The sequence below is a fragment of the Schistocerca gregaria genome, chromosome 3 (assembly GCF_023897955.1).
Source record: "Schistocerca gregaria isolate iqSchGreg1 chromosome 3, iqSchGreg1.2, whole genome shotgun sequence".
NCBI classification, from domain to species: domain Eukaryota; kingdom Metazoa; phylum Arthropoda; class Insecta; order Orthoptera; family Acrididae; genus Schistocerca; species Schistocerca gregaria.
Genome location: NC_064922.1, coordinates 933492308 through 933508746, shown reverse-complemented (window position 1 = coordinate 933508746; position 16439 = coordinate 933492308). Strand labels below are relative to the sequence as shown.

Genomic DNA, 16439 nt, shown 5'->3' with positions numbered 1-16439 from the left:
ACCTAAATGTAACGGAATTTTTCTTTTATGTGAGGTTCTTCACACTTTCTGTTGTTGAAGATCAACTGCCAGTTTTCACACAAAGCGATATCCTGTCTAAATAAGTTTGCAATTCGTTTTGATCTTCTGACGACTTTACTAGACGGTAAATAATATCATCTGCACTCAGAGAGCTGCTGATATCGTCTCCTAGATAGTTTATACTAAGAACAGCAGAAGGACTATAATACTTCCTTGACGAAACCTACCCAGATATCACTTTGTCTTCACTCGATGAATTCCCATCAGAAATAACGAACTGTTATCATTGTAACAAGAAATCGCGAATCCAGTCGCCATCAATGTCTGGCGGGTTCATGTCAGAATTGTATGGTGAGTGAAGAAGTATGTCAGGCCTTCTTCGACGAATTTCCGGGATCAAAACGTTTTGCAGTAACAACTTGTAGTACGCGCCTCTTACAGACGTTCCCTAGAACACACTATTTGTAGCTATGACTCCATTCATGTCATACTCAAAGATAATCATCAGTTTCACCTTTGATTGTTGTCGGCGAAATTTTTTTGTGCATCGAGAGCCGGAACTTTTTCATTCTGACGACTCAAAATTTAGTTCTGGCTCAGAATCTTATATGTAGGTTCCATCAAGTGCAACATTCCTTTTCAGAAACCTCCTTCTGCTCGATAACCATGAAGCAAATATCCTACGATTCTGCTGGCCGTTGTGGCCGAGAGCTTCTAGGTGCTTCAGTCTGGAACCGCGCGACCTCTACAGTCGCAGGTTCGAATCCTGCCTCGAGCATGGATGTGTGTGATGTCCTTAGGTTAGTTAGGATTAAGTAGTTCTAAGTTCTATGGGACTGAAGACCTCAGATGTTAAGTCCCATAGTGCTCAGAGTCATGTGAACCACTTTTTTCTACGGTTCTTCTGCGATCTGCTTTCCTCTCTTCGCTCAGGTCATGAGCAACCCATCTGGCAGAAACTTTTCGCTCCTTTAACTTTAACTTTTCAGTTATGATTCTGCAAACTGAAGGACAGGCATTCTGCCCTCATATGCAATTTCCTCACATGTTTTTCATCGATCCTCTCTCTCAAAATGTCAACAACCTGAGAGGTGATGTCTGTTGCAACTGACGGCCTTCCACTTAATGTGTTGTCCTTAGCGCTTACGTGACCTTCACCGAAACGAGCAGACCATTGTTTTGCCATGCTACGATCCCCTACACTATTCCCACTCGTCTCTCTCAAAGCGTTGTAAATTTCCGTTGGATTCTTTCTACGTAGTGATTCGATTTTGATGTAGGAGCGCTGGTCACCACGTGTAATTAGACCTGATTTGGTTTCATCTTCCCTTTTAAAACTGAATTACTCGCCACACAGCCACGCGAACCACAAAACACATATACGAACGTCAGACGTAAGGTCTCGCCCACAACCGACATTAACTTCAACTTGATCGCGCCTCCGTAACAGTGGCACTTGCGCAGTGTGCACGGCTATTGAAAGGACCCTCATATCTGCCATCTGAGTGACAACAAAATTTTGAATTACTTTCTGTATGACGGGGGCAACGGCCTTTCCGCAGTGGATGCACCGGTTCCCGTGAGATCACCGAAGTTAAGCGCTGTCGGGCGTGGTCGACACTTGGATGGGTGACCATCCAGGCCGCCATGCGGTGAAAGGTTGCTACACTGAGTCACAGCGCCAGAGATTGCGCCAAAGAGTATTATTCAGCCGCCTCCACTGGCAGTTGCAGCTGAGAAGTTGCTGAGGGCAGTAACAGTTCTGAGGTAGGCGTGATCTGTGTCCCATCGCCCGTGCGCCGACTATAATGCTACGTTCAAACTCAAATCTTGATGACCTGCCATTGTAGCAGCAGTAGCCGATCTAAGAACTGCGGTACACACTTGTCTTAAATAGACGTTGCCGACCGCAGCGCCGTATTCTGCATGTTTACATATCTCTGTATTTGAAAATGCACGCCTATACCGGTTTCCTTGGTGCTTCAGTGTATATAAGAAAGCTGCAACGCCAGAAATCTGTAGCGAAATGCAGGAAGACCGGAAAAAGATCGATAGTAGGTGCAGGGACTGGAAGATGAATTTGAAAGTTAATTAATGTAGCGTACTGTGCAAAAACGCAGAAAGATCCTTTTGCGTTAGATTATAATTCTGGAGATAAATCACTGGAAAACGTAAAAACAGTGAAATATCTAGTAATAACGGCCAGGAGTGGAATGACAACACAAAAACTAGTTATCCGAGGAAGAGCAAAGTTCTTTATAGGTAGAAGAAAGTGATTGCGGCAAAGGGTACCTGTTATGTGGCTTACGAAGGAATTTAGAGCCGTCCAGTGCATCCAAAAATGTCTAATTTTGGCCGTTGCTGTAGGTTAGGAAACCGGTCGAATATGACTTATACTAATCCCCGAACCGTTGTCGTCTTCTTTGCGATTGTGTAGTACTTCAAACTTTCGACACGACTTTCATTCCATATTAAGTGTTGTTACAACATTACACCAACATTTCTGAGGTACTGATTTCTGTGCGATGTAGAACACAATGGGGTCTGTTCGGACGGAGTCTAGTATAGAACACTATGAAGAAAGAGGTTCCCCATCATGGGTGCATGACGCATTGCTGACCTACGACGCTTATTGTAGGGCCGCTTAAATAAAGTTTCTTTGTGCAAGCCTAAAGTAGGAGATATAACTAAATTAAGTTTTCATCTGCCAACCTGTCAGAAAAACGAAAAAACGTAATACATACATACAGATTAATTGTTATGTTAATGTATTTTCCATCGTTCCTGAAAGCTGTGAAAAAAGCAACAGCTTTTAAACGTCTTTTCGTTTACTAATCAACTCAAAACTTATCGCAGGCGTGTAAATGTACACACGCTACTCTGCACAAGGTAATTCGAAGGCCATTGTAGCGAAGCATAGAAAATGGTTCAAATGGCTCTGAGCACTATGGGACTTAGCATCTGAGGTTATCAGTCCTCTAGAACTTAGAACTACTTAAACCTAACTAAACTAAGGACATTACACACATTCATGTCCTAGGCAGGATCCGAACCTGCGACCGTAGCAGCAGCGCGGTTCCGGAGTGAAGCGCCTAGAACCTCTCGGCCAGAGTGACCGGCAATTCCCTCCGTGCTGAACCGCACACTGAATGGAAATTTCAGCGTACTTGTAGTCACAGTGTCACAAAGGAAGGAGCTGTCTTATGCTGGCCTTGGCAGACAGGTGGGGAAGGGACAAGGTCGTAAAATATAAACTCTTCCCAAGTAGTACCCCGTCGTATATTGCGGAGGGGCGGCTTGCATATAACAGTGTCCGCAATCCTGTGGTTCCGCCAAGGAATTCCGTTATAACCCGGGGAAAAAGGCCAGCGACAGAACAATGCCCCCAGAGTCGATAGGGCTCGGTTTTAACGGTCCTGTTCGCGCCCTGACGCGACTCTTTAGATGTGCAACGTGCCACGTCCTTTCGAAGCTCTGTGGAGTAATGAGTCACGAGGTGGGATGGTGAACACAAGGACGTGTATCCAGCTGACGGAGGGGTTGCCAGGTAGTCAGCTTCAGCCGGACTTGCTCGCTTCTTACGACCGTGTCCGGCCAATTTAATACGAGTCTGCGTCGCCCGGATTTTGCTAGGCTTTTTAGTACTGCGGTAGAGAACGCACAAAAGAGACTGGTCAGGAAGAATCAATGCGAAAGAGAAGCGGGATACGGTAGTATGAAGGAAGGAAGAGATACACTTGAAAATCACTGAGGCTATACGTACTGCGATGATCAATTGCTCAGTAGGCATAAAAGGTGAAGAAGAACGATCATCTCTGAAACGTAGTTAGAAGGAAGGTAGCTGCAAAGAAACCACGGGTAGCAGGAGAAGTACAATATGTGATCAAAAGTATCCAGACACCTGGCTGAAAATGGCTTAAACGTTCGTGGCGCCCTCCATCGCTAATACTGGAATTCAATATGGCGTTTGCTCCACCTTTACCCTTGATAACAGCGTCCACACTCGCAGGCATACGTTCAATCAGGTGCTGGAAGGTTTCTTGGGGAATGACAGCCCATTCTTCACGTAGTGCTGCACTGAGGAGAGGTATCGATGTCGGTCGGTAAGGCCTAACACGAAGTCGGCGTTCCAAAACATCCCAAAGTTGTTCTATAGGATTCAGGTCAGGGGTCTGTGCAGGTCAGTCCATTACAGAGTGGTCATTGTCGTGTCACAGGCCTTGCATTATCAACAGGTGCTCGATCGTGTTGAAAGATTCAATCGCCATCCCCGAACTGCTCTTCAATAGTAGGAAGCAAGAAGGTGCTTAAAACATCAGTGTAGGCCTGTGCTGTTATAGTGCCACCCAAAACAGCAAGGGGTGCAAGCTCTCTCCATGAAAAACACAACCACACCATAAGCCCACCACCTCCGAATTTTACTGTTGGCACTACACAATCTGGCAGATGACGTTCACCGGGCATTTGCCGTACCCACACCCTGCCATCTGATCGGCACATTGTGTACCGTGATTCGTCACTCCACACAACGTTTTCCCGCTGTTCAATCGTCCAATGTTTACGCTCCTTGGCATTTACCGGCGTGATGTGTGTTTTATGAGCAGTCGTCCGGCCATGAAATCCAAGTTTTCTCACCTCCCGCCTAACTGTCATAGTATTTTTAGTGGATCCTGGTGCACTATTGAATTCCTGTGTGATGGTCTGGATATATGTCTGCCTATTACGCATTACGACCCTCTTCAACTTTCGGCGGTCTCTGTCAGTCAACACTCGATGTCGGCCTGTGTGATTTTGTAATGTATGTGTCCCTTCACGTTTCCACTTCACTATCAAATCAGAAACAGTGGATCTAGGTATGCTTAGCAGTGTGAAAATCTAGCGCATAGACGTATGACAAATGTGACACCCAATCACCTGACCACGTTCGAAGTCTGTGAGCTCCACGGAGCGCCCTATTCTGCACGATATCTAGAGGTCGCTGATGTGGAGTACCTGGCAGTAAGTGGCACCACAATGCACCTAATATGAAAAACGTATGTTTTTGGGGGTGTCCGGATACTTTTGATCACATAATGTACTTCAGACCATCGACGAAAGAAGAAAGTAAGAAAATGTTCAGGGAAATTCAGGGACGCAGAAACGTAAGTCCTTGAACACGAAATAAATAGGACGTGGAGGGAAATTAAGGAGAAATGGTTGCACGAGAAACGTGAAAAAAATGTAAAGGAAATGGTTGTAGGAGGGACTGACTCAGCATATCAGTCAAAACAACCTCCGATGCAATTAAACGTAATGGCGGTAACATTAAGAGTAGAATGGCAATTCCACTATTAAATGCAGAGGAGAGAGTGGATACATGGGAAGAGTACACAGAAGGCCTGTATCAGCGGAAGAACCTGTCTGATGAAATGAAAGAACAAGAAACAGGAGTCGATAGGGAAGGGAAAGAGAATCCAGTATTAGAATCAGAATTTAAAAGACGCAGGAAGACATAAGATCAAATAAGGCAAAGGGCCAGATAACATTCCATTGGATATTCTAAAATCGTTGGTGGAGAGGAGGGATGGACGGAGAGTAGCAACGTAATGACTGTTTACTTTGGTGTGTAGAATATGTGGCGTCATACCTACAGACTTACGGAATAACATCGTCCACACGATTTCGAAGACTGCAAGAGCCGACACAAGTGTGGGAATTATTACACGATGAACAGTTCATGCATCCAAGTTGCTGACAAGAGTAATATACACAAGATCAGATAAGAAAATTGAGTATCGGTTAAATGACGATCAGTTTGGCTTTAGGAAAGGAAAAGGCGCAGAGATGTAGTTCTGATGTAGGAGCTGATAATAGAATCAAGACTGAAGAAAAAGCAAGAAATGTTCATAGGACCTGTTGACCTGGAAAAAGCGTTCGACAGTGTAAAATGGAGCAAGACACTCGAAAGTCTGAAAAAAATAGATCGACTGTAATCGTATGGTATTGATGGCCAAGAGTCACCACCTGTGGAAGTTCGGCCGCCGAGTTCCAAGTCTTTTCAGGTAACGTCACATCGGGCGACTTGCGTGTCGATGATGATGAAATGATGATGAGGACAACACCCAATCCACGGCCGGGAATCGAACCCGAACACGCTGCATGGCAGTCAGATGCGCTGGACACTCAACCAATGGAGCGGACTAATATTGATAACAAAATTCGCTGACAACAGTGATATTCTCAGTGAAAGTGAAGACAGGATCTGTTTAGTGTAATGAACAGCCTATTGAGTACAGAATACAGTTTGGAAGTAAACCGAAGACAGAAGAAACTAATTCAGATAGGAGAACAGCGAGAAATTTAACATCAGAATTGGCGATCACGAAGTGGATTAAGATAATGAATTCTGCTAGCCAGGCACCAAAATAACCCATGACGGACGGAGCAAGAGGGACATGAAAAGATGACTAGCACTAGCAAAAAAAGGCATTCCCGGCTTAGAGAAGTTAACTAGTACCAAACATAATCCTTAACCTGAGGAAGAAGTTTCAGAGAATGTACGTTTGAAGCACAGCGTTGTATGGTAGTGAATTACGGACTGCGAGAAAACCGGAACAGAAGAGAATCGAAGCATTTTAGATGTGGTGCTACAGAAGAATGTTGAAAATTGGGCGGACTGATAATGTAAGTGTCCCACACGGAATTGGCGAAAAAAGGAACATGTGGAAAGCACTGACAAGAGGGGACAGGGTGGAAGGACATCTGTTAAGACGCCAGGGAATAACTCCCATTACACTAGTGAGAGATTGGAGGGTGAAATCTGTGGACGAAGACAAAAATTGGAATACATCCAGAAGATAATTGAGGACTTAGGTTGGAAATGCTACTCGGAGATGAAAAGGTTGTTACAGCACAGGAATTGTCGGTGGGCTGTATCAAACCAGTCAGAAATTGAGGACAAAAAAAAATGTTCTTTATACCTTGCCACTGTGCCATGAACAATATGGTCTTCTTTTGCCTTTGAAAGCGTTGTAAAACCAGCCAGCTAAATAATGCATACATACCGGTGACCGTATTTTTGTTATGTAATGGAATCGCTTGATCAGATCTGTCTGAAGTAAGAAAAGCACAAGGAAAATCTTGTCTCACGTCGTCAAGCATGTGAAACGTATTTAATTTGAAACTATATCCAGTGGTTCAGTTGATGCAGAATATAGTCACTGCAGTAATTTTTTAAGCATTTTGCCTTGAGAAATATCCACAATAATGAGAACTACGTACTCTTCTGTCAGCAGTGAACGTGTTAGGCTGCTTACATGTTGTGACTTGTAGAACAACATAGAGTGGTTATCACTCGTGCTGATCTCGTTAACCCACACTTCTACACTGATAATATCTACTTTATGTTTTGTGACATTTGAATGTAAGTTATTGTATTGCTCAATGTTACATAAATCTTTTCTGATACCTAATTGATTTGCTCTTACTTGGAAGCAAATAAAGTGCCTCTTATTTTGTCGTTTATTGAATGGAGTTGAATTCTGTTGACGATGTTTCTTTCTGTTTCTGTCTAGCCTAAATGGCGTTCTGATGATTGATACTGCTAGCTGCGTATTTAATCTGACAGTTACTATCTATAGTCTCGGTTTCTTCAATGCTGACAGCACATACGGCTTGTATTTTATTGCTCTCTTGCGTTTTAAAGTGGCGTAAGTCCTTTCTTTCAAATGCGAGTACATAATGCGCTGAATAACATGCAAAGAAATGTCATGTCACATTATCTGGGTATTAACCGTCTACGCATTTTTACTTTCAGTGACAATATGTTTCTTTCGTTTCCTGCCTACAATCACTGAATTTGTAGCAAAATTCAAATTCAGTCTCTACAGGTGCTATTTCGACTTGATGGTTTCATGTCAAGTGATCAAAACGGTATTTCTTAGAAGCGACTCAAGGATCTCAAAGTGAACATTTTATTCCATTGGTACAACTGTTCTCTGATTCGTTTCGTGAGACATTAAATTACAAACCTGGTAAAACTCTTTGCTACGTAAACTACACAAATGTCTGTAAATATTTGCACCTTTAAGAGTTGAGCGATGCACTTAACTTTCCTGTATGTGCCTGTAATAATATCTTTCTCGGATACTTATTGTAATCGTAGATTTTTTCCACATTTTGTAGGTGTGTATCTTTTATCTTCACATATCACGTTTGTGATGGTACGGCTTTATCTCGAATTAAAGAAGGAGAGAAACCTAGCTCTTTCAACATATTACAAAAAATTGACTGAACATCAATGAAAATTAAATTCTCGACGCATACGAAACAGACTACTTGCACTACAAGGCGTGTGACATTACGTGTGTTTTTCGTCTGCTGTCCCGCTGAGCTTCAGCTCAGCCCGTGAGAGGTCGAATCCCTGGGACCGTAGCTGTACGTCAGGGGCCAGACACAGGTCAGAAATGTCAGTGAAGACCCTTTACAAGTGGACGTTACAAACTTCTCTTTTCCGAGTGCCTTCATACTTGTAGCACTGACTGCCCGGACACGAGCTTTCTAAAGCAGTACGACACAATTCTCACAAAAACCCGAAAAAAATTACCATTGAGGATCAGAGGATTTACGAGCGCTGTTAAATACAAAATACAGTGTTTCTAGCTTACTAATGTAGTCGCTGGTATCGCAGTTAAGAACTACATTTTGAACTAATATTATTTTATGCAATGATGTTCTTGTTCCAAGATGCTACTCCAGGCGGGTGTAAAAATGAATGTGCGCAACGAAAAATAATAAACGCTAAAATGTTGATTTGACCCTGTCTGACTACCCCCTGAAACAGATCTTAGGATCCCTTAATGCTCGTTTTTACATATAAATTACAGTCTAAACATGATAAAGGTAATTAATACTACTAAATGATAAACGTTGTTGTTCAATATATATTTATTATAGTTTAAAATCAACCCTTTTAGTACAATTGTCTATATTTCCTATCTAAAATTATTAATCAGTTGCCCACCTCTGCCCCTTATTATGACTGCGTGGTCTAACATCATTAATGCAAAATGACTGACGTCATCTACATACCAAACACTAGCTTCAAAGATGATCTACGGTGGTGTGGAATCTCAGTGGAAATAAACTAACGTGATCACAGCTGTTTAGCTTTGTAGCCCTAATAAGCCGAAGCAATTTGCGATATCACTGTATGTACTGCGTCCGGTGCATCGACGTGATGGTTCTCGTACTCGTCTGCGACGATGGAAGAACTCCAGCCACGAATAAAGTCTTTCAAACACCAGGACGGCAGAAGGCGGTCCTCTGACTAATACACTCTAATACTGTCTTCTCCTCTCTGTGTTCTACAGACGAGAAACGTGAACCCCCAGCCACAAGCACGGAGTTCAGATAACGTCTCAACGTAAAAGTAGGCAGAGGAAGTGCTCTCAATCAATGAACGCTGCGTACTCAACGACGACTTCCAACCCAGAAGTGAAGTCCAGAATCGTATAGATTCGCAACAGTACAGTGCCTAACTGTTCTAGCTATAAACTCTCCTGAGAGCAAAGACTGCAAGTCCGTCTGTACCAAAAAAGCTGATATCGAGCGACCGTCACACACGGGCGCTCACAACAAATCTCTCCAGCGCTGGCTTCCCAGCAAGGTTCGGCTCCCCACCATCGTAATTCCGAAAACGAATCATATTCCCGATACCACGGAATATTCCCCCTCTCTACATATTCTTCCGAACGCCGACCAACCATATTTTAGTCTTTTGTCGTCCAGCGAGGAAAGTTTGCGCTGAAAAACCTGTATTCGTACAATGGTACGCTTCTGAGTAAAAATCTTTGGAAATAACCCAGCCTGCGTGGTTTCTGAGGTGCCGCTTCTTCGTTCCTCTCAACTGCATCCTGTTTATCCTTCCGGTCCTGTTACAAAAGCGGCCGGCCGTCACCCTATTGTGCTCCAGAGCTCAGGTGCCACGATGTCCGTCTAGCTACTTCCTGTGTTTAAGCAGGACCAACACCTGTGCGGGCCTTCCGCCCAGACGTTGAGTTCTGCCTGCCATTTCATCTTCACTGGCGTTTCAAACTCTACTAGTGTAGGCCAACATTCATTACGCCGTTCTGCTAATAAAGACATTCCGTCACCTTTCACGCTATAAGCGTTAACAATTATTTACAAGGCGTACGTGAAAATATCAGTCTCCTTTATATATTCATATATACGATGTAGACCCTATCAAATGATACCTAATTGTGGTTGTAGTTCACGGCAAAGCATGTGGATGAGTGCTTCTAAGGTGCGAAATTATAGACACCTTACATTGTAATTACTTTCGTATGTAGTTTATGAATATGTTATTTTTGTTTAAAAAAAAGGAGGTGAGCACGTAGCACACAAGTTTTGCAATGTTACAACGATGGTTCAAATCACGTCAGAAACTTTTTTACTTTTATTAGAACTCCATATCTGTTGCGAGTGGAAATGCTCATTAACAAAAACTAAATGACAGTTTTTAATAAACATGATTTATTTTTGATTGCTACATATATGAAAGGGTTCTAAAAGAGTGTAGTCTATCACATATTTGATTTGATTTGTGTGTTAACGATCTAGTTATGGAGTGGATATACAGAATACAGTTAGGAAAGAAAACAGGATTTAGCATACCATTAAACACTACACGGTCCACTTTTGCAGTGCAGACGTGGAGGAAGAGGGTCACTGAGGCTCTGGAAGGTACCAACAGTGTTGTGGAGCTATCCCGACTCCAGTGTTGTGGTCAGATGTGCTAGGTTTGTAGGTTGAGGATTCATGATCCGAACAACTGTATCAAGGTCGTACCACAAATTCTGGACTGGATTTAAATCCGGGCTGTTTGATGGCCATGGGAGCAAGGTGAGTTCATCCTGTCGCTCTTCTACCCACTCGTGTCTTCTGCGAGCTTTGTGACACTTTGCATTGTCCTGCTGGTAGATGACGTTGTGCCGAGGACAATGCAAACTGTATTTATGGGTGGACGTGATCCCCAAGGATAGATGTATACCTGTGTTGGTTCATTCTGCCCTCCACTTTGACGAGATTTGTTGCAAGGCCGTACGCACCAAGGGCCATCTGTCCGATGCAGTATGAAAAGGCCACCTTTCCCCACTCAGTGGACCTTCAGTTGCGATATTGGCGTGCAAGTTCCAGAATTCATCACCGATGAACCGCAGTCAGCATTGGTGCATGAGTCACGCGCCCACCGCAGAGATCCGTAGACAATAATGTTCGCTCGACGTTCGTTGAGGAAACACATTTGGTAGCCCCTTGGTTCGCCTGGGCCAACAGTTGCTCAACAGTTGGACGTGTATTCGCCAGTACACATCTCTGCAGCCTGTCATCTACGGCTCGTGGTGGACCACACTTGTCTCAGCGCCGGTTTTGGATACCGCCACTTTTCTATGCACAGCATGCTTTATCCATGGCGGCACGCGACTTAGCTATCTACGAAAAGCTTCCATCTTTGGCTCGAAAGTCAATGATTATTCCCTTCAGGACGTCAGACAAATCGCCCCATTTCCGCATTATGACAACGACTGCATTGCTGTCTGCGTCCCCCCCCCCCCCCCCCCCACCCCCGTCACGCTCTATGTGTCACTTGCAGCTAGTGCTGCCATCTGCAGCCTGTGAGTAGTTCTTGCACGTTGACGTCGAAGATAGCACATTAATGTGACTGAACCGTGTATATTATGTACTGATGACCAGATTACTATACAGAAAACAGAAGATAATTGTCCGCAGGTCGTGGTAGTGAGGTAACGTTCTCGCTTCCCGCGCCCGAGTTCCCGGTTTCGATTCCCGGCGGGGTCAGGGATTTTCTTTCCGTCTTGATGACTGGGTGTTGTGTGCTGTGCTTAGGTTAGTTAGGTGTAAGTTGTTATAAGTTATAGGGGACTGATGACCATAGATGTTAAGTCAAATAGTGCTCAGAACCATTTGAACCAGAAGATAATTTACAAAAATGAATGTATAGATTGAGCCAAAACGCAAATAAGACAAAAATAATGGCTTTCAGAGGCAGGAATCCAGTCAGAACGAAAACAGTAATAAGTGAGAAAATTTTAAAAAAGTATCCCCCTTCAGTTATCTGTGATCTGATATTAGATTCGACCATCGTAAAGACATTGAGAAGAAGCTTAATAAATTTCAAGCTATCTGCGGAGCAGTTGGAAGAACTTTAAAACAAAAATAAAAATAACAACAAAAAAGAAAGAAAAACAGAAAAAAACAAATGAAATTTGTAAAACTATGGATGTACCTACTCTTTTCCGACTCACAGCCAATAATAATAATAAAAAAAGAGAAAATCGTGTATGCAGGCAACAAAGATAATATTCATGAGATATGTAAGACGCTCTAATAAAATAGATAAAATAAGGAATGAAAAAATAAAATGAGATATAAGAATAATAGCAGTTAATGACAAGGTAGAAGAGAATAGAAAATAATGGAAAGATCGTGTTGATGTAATGACAGAAAATCGATTACCAAACAAGACAATGAATTATCAAAAAAATGTTCAAATGTGAGTGAATTCCAACTGCTGAGGTCATCAGTCCCTAGACTTACGCACTACTGAAACTAATGCTATGAACAACCCACACACCGATGCCCGAGGGAGGACTCGAACCTCCGGCGGGGGCCGCGTAACCCGTGACATGGCGGCTCTAACCGCGCGCCCACTCCGTGCGGCAATGAATTATCGACTGGCTGCGAATAGAGCAGTAGGTAGACCTCGCAGGAGGTACATAGATGATAGAGACTGTACAGGGTACTTACTGTAACACCTAATCTTTGGAAGGAGATGATGGTGATGCCATGTGAAAATAAGTTAAAATTCGGCGCGGAAATACCTTATTGTTACGCGCACAATTATATACATCAATAACACCGTTCAATGTCTAGAAATGAGATAGTATTTTAGAATCTGTTTGAAGTTCCACATTTTTATACCAGATTTTAATTTACTGTCAATACTCGTGTTTTCATCCGATTGCTAACTAAAAATTAAAGATGTTAGTCGAATAAAGTCGGGTGACGCTGAGGGAATTAGATTAGGAAGTGAGACACTTAAAGTAGTAAAGGAGTTTTGCTATTTGGGGAGCAAAATAACTGATGATGGTCCAAGTAGAGAGGATATAAAATGTAGACTGGCAGTGGCAAGGAAAGCGTTTCTGAAGAAGAGAAATTTGTTAACATCGAGTATAGATTTAAGTGTCAGGAAGTCTTTTCTGAAAGTATTTGTATGGAGTGTAGCCATGTATGGAAGTGAATCATGGACGATAAATAGTTTGGACAAGAAGAGAATAGAAGCTTTCGAAATGTGGTGCTACAGAAGAATGCTGAAGACAACTTGACCAGAAGAAGGGATCGGTTGGTAGGACATTTTCTGAGGCATCAAGGGATCACCAATTTAGTATTGGTGGGCAGCGTGGAGGGTAAAAATCGTAGAGGGAGACCAAGAGATGACTACACTAAACAGATTCAGAAGGATGTAGGTTGCAGTAGGTACTGGGAGATGAAGAAGCTTGCACAGGATAGAGTAGCATGGAGAGCTGCATCAAACCAGTTTCAGGACTGAAGACCACAACAACAACAACATGTTTATTAAGACATGATTCAACGTTTGTTAAATCAGGACTGAAGACCACAACAACAACAACATGTTTATTAAGACATGATTCAACGTTTGTTAAATTATATCTATTTTTGAAAACGAACATAGGCTTTTAATGAAAGTAAAATAGATAATCCTGCTACTGGCATCCCAACCTGCGTCTTTTTAGTTACAAGCCTCGTACGCTACACGTTCAGCTACTGTCGACTAAGTTAATAATGTATAAATGTTTTGTACTTACCAGTGCTCGCAAAGCTTTAAGTCTTCAGAGGCGATTCCATAGAGTTTTTGTCAGAACTGTGATGTACTGCTTCAGGAAACTAGTGCCCAGGCGCTGAGCTTGATATCCGGTAAGCGCGAAGGAAGTCGGACAGAACTAGTCTGTATAAGATACCGTTGTTAGAGAATTCTGCCACGACTCAGTGACAGAAAAATTCGCCCAGAGATGATTTTGTGACATGTTTTCGAACGGTTTCAGTTATTCGCAGGTGGCATTAGTGCTTCCTACTTTTTTCGCGTCCGTGAGAAACAAGCATCTTACTCTTTAGTCCCAGTAAACGGACTGGAAATAACGAAGGTGCTTTCTTCCGAGTCACGTTTTATTTTTATCGTTCGTTCTTTGCTCTTCTCTGTGCAAGTGCTATCCGTTCTATCGTGGATTTAAATCACGGAGCTCCAGGACTCACCTGCAGTTCTTGCATTGCTTTGAGAATGACACAGGGTTTGCCACCGGTATATCGTTTTCTTCACGACTGCTGCACCCGGAAACATTTTCATGTACTCTTCAAAACGACAAAGCGTACAGAATGAATTTTCACTCTGCAGCGGAGTGTGCGGTGATCTGAATCTTCATGGCAGGTTAAAACTGGTGTGCTGGACCCGGGTTAGAACGCAAAGCCTTTGCTCTTCGTGGATAAATTCTCTGACGACTGAGCTATCTGCCAACGGCCTTGTCGCAGTGGTATTAACGATTCCCGTCAGATCACCGAAGTTAAACGCTGTCGGGCTGGATTAGCACTTGGATGGGTGACCATCCGGCCTGCGCCGGCCGAAGTGGCCGAGCGGTTCTAGGCGCTTCATTCTGTAACCGCGCGACCGGTACTGTAGCAGGTTCGAATCCTGCCTCGGGCATGGATGTGTGTGATGTTCTTAGGTTAGTTAGGTTTATGTAGTTCTAAGTTCTATGGGACTGGTGACCTCGGAAGTTAAGTCCCATAGTGCTCAGAGCCATTTGAACCATCCGGTCTGCCGAGTGCTGTTGGCAAGTGGGGTGCACTCAGCCCTTGTGAGGAAAATTGAGAGGCCACTTGATTTAGAAGTAGCGGTTCCGGTCTCGTAAACTGACGTACGGCCAGGAGAGTGGTGTGTTCCCCACATGCCCCTCCATATCCGCATCCAGTTTACACGGCAGCCGGTCGGTACCTTTGGTCCAAGATAGCCTGTTCGGGAGGAATTTAGATTTTGAGCTATCTAGGCACGTCGCACGACAGAGCAAGAGAGGCAGTAGCTTAGCACACAGCCGGTTCTCAACAACAATCTTTACTTCAAACTAACCAATGGAATCCCAGAATGTGACGTCGGGAACAAACTGACGACCAGAAGAAAATGTTATACAGGAGAAGACCATCACCAAAATGCAGTAATTAGTTGTCTAAAGGAGGATCACTGTGTTTAAATCCGGTGAATGTTCTGGTCAGGACATCTCGGTGATCTCGACCTGGTGTTCTTCGAACCACGCACGCACACTGCGAGCAGTGTGACACGTTGTATTGTCCAGCTGCTTAGTGCCATCCTTCCGAGGCGGCAATAAACTGCATTTGGGGGTGGACATGATGCCCGAGAATGAAATTTTCACTCTGCAGTGTACACTGGTGTAAAGCTTCCTGGCAGATTAAAGGTGTGTGCCGGGCCGAGACTCGAACTCGGGTCCTCTGCCTTTCGCGGGCAAGTGCTCTACCAACTGAGCTACCCAAGCACGACTCACGACCCGTCCTCACAGCTTCAATTCTGCCAATACCTCGTCTCCCACTTTCCAAACTCCACAGAAACTCTTCTGCGAACCTTGGAGAACTAGCACTCCTGAAAGAAAGGATGTTGCGGAGACATGGCTTAGCCACAGCCTAGGGGATGTTTCCAGAAAGTAGAGGTGAAGTCTGGAAAGCAGGAGACGAGGTACTGGCAGAACTGAAGCTGTGAGGACGGGATCTGAGTTGTGCTTGGGTAGCTCAGTTGGTAGAGCACTTGCCCTCGAAGGGCAAAGGTCCCGAGTTCGAATCTCGGTTCGGCACACAGTTTTAATCTATCAGGAAGTTTGATGATGCCCAAAGATTGACGCATACTTGTGTTGGTCCATTGTACCTTCAGAATGACGAGGTCACCGAGGGAATGCTACGAAAATATTCCAGAGACTCTGTCTCCTCCGGTTCGACCCTTCCGACAGTTGTTGCAGGGTTGCCGAGCGAACTTCAGCCTCCATAGCCGATGCACATCAGTCAGCATGGGTGCATGAACCAGGCACCTGGTACAGAGGCCCATACGAAACAACGTTCGCTGAACGGTCGTTGAGGAGACACTGTTGGTAGTCGCTTGTCTCATCTGGGCGGTCAGTTGCTCAAAAGTTGCACGACTCTTCGTTCGCACTCACCTCCAAAGCCGTCGTTAACACCTGTCATTTATGGTCCGTGGTGCTGCACGGTTGCCTCGGCGCCGGGTTTGGACAGCGCCATTTTGGCATGCACTTCAGCCACGGCGGCAGGCGAACAGGTTATAAACT

The 16439-nt window shown here is 44.0% G+C and overlaps 2 non-coding genes across 2 annotated transcripts; one reads left to right on the top strand and one right to left on the bottom strand.

Annotated features, from left to right (window-relative positions):
* Positions 1 to 15567: 15567 nt before the first annotated feature.
* On the bottom strand, positions 15568 to 15642 carry Trnas-cga (transfer RNA serine (anticodon CGA)). Its single transcript has one exon. It is a non-coding gene; the product is annotated as a tRNA-Ser (tRNA).
* Positions 15643 to 15879: 237 nt separating this feature from the next.
* Trnas-cga (transfer RNA serine (anticodon CGA)) lies at positions 15880 to 15954 on the top strand. The gene has a single exon. It is a non-coding gene; the product is annotated as a tRNA-Ser (tRNA).
* The last annotated feature ends 485 nt before the right edge of the window (positions 15955 to 16439 follow it).